Raw genomic sequence first — 5,298 nt, forward strand, 5'->3', positions numbered from 1 at the left:
ATTTAATATTAATTAGTTAATTAAATTTGTATTTTTAAGTTTTATTTAGTTTTATTAATATATAAATTAATACTTTTATAAAATAAAAAAAATAAAAATAATATTTTTATAAAAATTGTATTTTTTTACAACTTTAAGTTTTATTTTTATTTCGTATCTTTTTAGTCGTTTAATAGTAATATTTGTATTTTTCGCTCGTAATTAGTTTTAAGACTAGTATTTGCCGTAGTTTATTTTTATTTTTAGATTCTTAGGCTTTGCCGTAAAATCCCTTAAGTGCTTTTTCTTTCGACTAAGATTTAGGTGCTTTAGAATTTTGCGACGCTGTTTATAAATTTTAGTTTTTTTTAAGTTTCGACGCGCTATTCTATTTTTATTTTTCGACGCCTTATTTTTAGGTCTTAGAATTTTCTCTATTACTTCTCTAAATTTTCTTTAAAAATCAAAACGAAAAATTATTTTAAGCGGTTAAATTGATAGACATCCAAAATTTTCTGGTTCGTAGTAATAGTTGGATTTGTTAGTGGCGAGTTGTGGGCTTCCGATTTAAAGGGTCCTGGCTACCTGCTGCATCTATTGGCTATTCGAAACGTGGGCAAAATCAGAAAAGTCTATTAATTTGATAACTTATATAATATTTATCTTTTATAACTAATAGGATATTCAGTGAATGCACCGAGCAAAACGTTCACCACCTTTTATATGTTCACCACCTGTAACTCGATCAAGACATCTAGCCAATATTGTCGCCGTTGATTTTTCTTTAGAATCATCATCAAGTCGACCAAGTACTCCAATTCAAATTTTTGATAATCCATTTTTTGAACCCGACCTCACAATTGAGAATTCGGAGGATATTCAGGGACAATTCAGAGATCCTGAACCATTAATCTTTCCTTCGGAACCACCAATAATTCAAACAGAGATTATCGAGGAACAAACCATTAAATCAGAATCCTCTAGTGATTCAGAATCAACCATTCCAATCATGGAAAATCTGGAACCTCTAAGTATGGAAGACCGAATGAGAGCTAAACGCACTGGCCAAGGTCATGCAATTACTTAACCAGACATTAATGCGCCAGATTATGAAATCAAAGGACAAATCCTACACATGGTAACTAATCAATGCCAATTTAGTGGTGCGCTGAAGGAAGATCCAAACGAACATCTTCGTACCTTTAATAGGATCTGTACTCTATTTAAAATCCGAGAAGTAGAGGATGAACAGATATATCTCATGTTATTTCCCTGGACTTTAAAGGGAGAAGCCAAAGATTGGTTAGAATCGTTACCTGAAGGGGCGATTGATACATGGGATGTCTTAGTTGAAAATTTTCTTAAACAATTCTTTCCGGCATCTAAAGCAGTAAGACTTCAAGGAGAAATTGTTACGTTCACACAAAAAACGAATGAAACTCTGTATGAGGCATGGACAAGATTTGGAAAGTTATTGAGAGGATGTCCGCAACATGGTTTAGACACTTATCAAATAGTACAAATATTCTACCAAGGATGCGACATCACTATACGAAAAGACATCGATATAGCAGCTGGTGGTTCCATTATAAAGAAAACCGCAACTGACGCTTACAAAATTATTGATAACACTGCTTCCCACTCACATGAGTGGCATCAAGAAAAAGATATCGTTAGATCATCTAAAGCAGCTAGAGCCGATTCTAGCCATGACTTTGATTCCATTTCTGCAAAGATAGATGCTGTCGAGAGAAGAATGGAAAAGATGACTAAGGATATTCACTCAATACGAATTAGTTGTGAGCAGTGTGGAGGACCACATTTGACAAAAGATTGTCTCAGTATTGAACAAACAATGGAACAAAGAGAAAATGTTTCATACATGAACCAAAGGACTAGAAATAATTATCAGAATAATTATCAACTGCCAAGACCAATCTACAATCAAAATCAGAATTATAATCGAAATGTTCCATACAACAACCAACAAGGTCCTAGCAATCAACAAGTATCTAACAATACGTACAATCAGCAAAGACCTATTTTTCAAAACAAACCACCACAAACCGATGATAAAAAGCCAAATTTAGAAGATATGATGTCAAAGCTAGTTGAATCTCAAACTCAATTTTTCACATCTCAGAAACAAACGAATGAACAAAATGCTCAAGCATTTAGAAATCAACAAGCTTCTATTCAAAATTTTTAACAAGAAGTGAGCAACCTAACAAGGTTGATAGGTGAAAGAAAACCGGGAAGTCTACCTAGTGATACAAATGCTAACCCCCAGAATAAAACAGCTAAAGCCATTATCACAAGAAGTGGTATTACACTTAAACCACCTGAAATGCCTGTAATTTCTGATGACTCTATTCCTACTCCACAAGAACCACAATCTGAACAAGATAAAGAAAAAGATCCGGTAGTTGAAAAGGTTAATGAAGATAACACAGTTAAGGCAAAACCTTATGTTAAACCATACCAACCACCACTTCCTCACCCGAGTAAAATGAGAAAAGAAAGACTTGAAGCCGAGCAATCCAAATTCTTGGATATGTTTAAACAAATAAATGTAAATCTTCCTTTCATTGATGTGATTTCAAGAATGCCTAGATATGTTAAATTCTTGAAAGATCTAATCACAAATAGAAAGAAAATGGAAGAACTCTCGGCTGTTACTATGAATGCTAATTGTTCTGCAGTGCTGTTGAATAAGATACCAGAAAAGTTATCAGATCCGGGAAGTTTCACGATTCCATGTTTTCTGGGTAGTCTTAGTTCAATAGAAGCATTGGCAGATTTAGGTGCTAGTATAAATTTAATGCCATATTCACTATACGCTAAACTAGACCTTGGAGAATTGAAACCAACAAGAATAAGTATACAACTAGCCGATCGATCAGTAAAATATCCTAGAGGGATAATGGAGAACATGCTAGTTAAAGTTGGTATTTTAGTATTTCCAGTAGATTTTGTTATTCTAGACATGGAAGAAGATTCTCAAGTTCCTCTCATATTAGGAAGACCATTCTTAAACACGGCTAAAGCAATAATAGACGTGTTCGGTAAGAAACTGACCCTAAGTATAGAGGACGAGAGTGTTACCTTTTCTGTTGATAGAGCCATGCAACAACCGTAATCTGTAGATGATACATGTTATTATATTCAAACTATAGATTCATATGCAGAATTGTTAGAAGAATTTCCAGAATTACAAGGAACGGGAGAATATTCTTTAGGAGAAGGAACTGAACCAATTGATGAAGCTGAAATGTTAACTACACTTATGGCTAATGAATACGAACCAACAATAGAAGAACTTCAAATGCTAAAAGAGGAAGACAGATATCGATATAAATCATCGATAGAAGAACCATCGACATTAGAGTTAAAGCCACTTCCAAACCATTTGGAATATGCTTATTTACATGGTGAATCTGAATTACCTATAATAATATCGTATTCTCTTACGGAAAATGAAAAATCTCAACTCATTTCTGTGCTAAAAGCTCATAAACCAGCTATTGCATGGAAGATTCATGATATTAAAGGAATAAGTCCTTCGTATTGCACACATAAAATCCTTATAGAAGAAGGTCATAAAATGTATGTGCAACGCCAACGAAGACTAAATTCTAATATACAAGATGTTGTTAAGAAAGAAATTATTAAACTGCTTGATGCAGGTTTAATTTATCCAATCTCTGAAAGTCCATGGGTAAGCCCAGTTCAATGCGTACCTAAGAAGGGTGGCATGATTGTCATCACAAATGAGAAAAATGAGCTTATTCTTACTGGGACTGTAACAGGATGGCGTGTTTGTATAGATTATAGAAAATTAAATGATGCCACCAGAAAATAGTTACTATTATTTTCTTGATGGTTTCTCCGGATACTTTCAAATTCCAATAGCACCCGAGGACCAAGAGAAAACCACATTCACGTGCCCTTATGGTACTTTTGCTTACAAACGCATGCCATTTGGACTTTGCAACGCCCCTGCAACCTTTCAAAGGTGCATGATGGCGATTTTTCATGACATGATAGAAGAATGCATGGAAGTTTTCATGGATGACTTTTCAGTCTTCGGTGATACTTTTGAAACATGTCTAGTTAATCTTGAACGAATGCTTATTAGATGCGAACAATCAAATCTAGTACTTAATTGGGAGAAATGCCATTTCATGGTTAAAGAAGGCATCCTTCTCAGTCATAAAATTTCAAAGGAAGGAATTGAAGTAGATAGAGCTAAAGTAGATGTAATTGCTAAACTTCCACATCTCACCAATGTTAGAGGAGTTAGGAGTTTTCTAGGGCATGCCGGTTTTTACCGACGTTTCATAAAAGATTTTTCTAAAATTGCCACTCCTATGAATAAACTCCTAGAAAAGGATGCTCCATTCATCTTTTCGGATGAATGCATCAAATCTTTTAATATTATTAAAGAGAAACTCACTAATGTGCCGATCATGATAACTCCAAATTGGAATCTACCATTTGAACTTATGTGCGATGCAAGTGATTTTGCAATGGGAGCCATTTTAGGTCAAAGGATTGAAAAACGATTTCAACCTATATATTATGCTAGTAATACGTTACAAGGAGCACAAACGAATTACACAACTACTGAAAAAGAACTCCTTGCTATTGTCTTTGCTTTTGACAAATTTCGTTCATATCTCGTTCTAGCTAAAACGGTGGTCTATACCGACCATTCTGCTCTTAGATACCTATTTTCAAAACAAGATGCTAAACCACGATTAATCCGTTGGATCTTACTCTTACAAGAGTTCGATATTGAAATCCGAGAAAAAAAGGGAGCTGAAAATCTCGCCGCTGATCATCTTTCTACACTTGAAAATCCTGAATTAGAAGTTCTAAATGAATCGGCCATACAAGATAACTTCCCTGATGAATATCTATTGAAGATAGATTATAATAAAATTCCATGGTTTGCAGACTATGCAAACTACTTAGTATGTGGATTCCTTGAAAAAGGGTTGTCGTACCAAAAACGAAAGAAATTCTTTAGTGATATAAAACACTATTTCTGGGAAGATCCACATTTGTTTAAAAGTTGTCCCGATGGAATAATACGCCAATGTGTATTCGGAGATGAAGCCAGTCAAATCTTAAACCATTGTCACACAGGACCAACAGGAGGGAATTATGGGCCTCAACTCACAGCAAGAAAAGTTTACGATGCTGGATTCTATTGGCCTACAATTTTCAAAGACGCACACCTTCTTTGCAAATCCTGTGATGCATGTCAAAGGGCCGGAAAAATAAGTCAACGTGATGAAATGCCACAAAATGTCA

The 5,298-nt window shown here is 34.7% G+C and overlaps 1 non-coding gene across 1 annotated transcript; it reads right to left on the reverse strand.

Annotated features, from left to right (window-relative positions):
* Positions 1-1,372: 1,372 nt before the first annotated feature.
* Positions 1,373-1,479, reverse strand: LOC139873764 (small nucleolar RNA R71). Its single transcript, XR_011767487.1, has one exon. It is a non-coding gene; the product is annotated as a small nucleolar RNA R71 (small nucleolar RNA).
* Between the last annotated feature and the right edge of the window lie 3,819 nt (positions 1,480-5,298).

The sequence above is a fragment of the Rutidosis leptorrhynchoides genome, chromosome 10 (genome assembly GCF_046630445.1).
Source record: "Rutidosis leptorrhynchoides isolate AG116_Rl617_1_P2 chromosome 10, CSIRO_AGI_Rlap_v1, whole genome shotgun sequence".
NCBI lineage: Eukaryota > Viridiplantae > Streptophyta > Magnoliopsida > Asterales > Asteraceae > Rutidosis > Rutidosis leptorrhynchoides.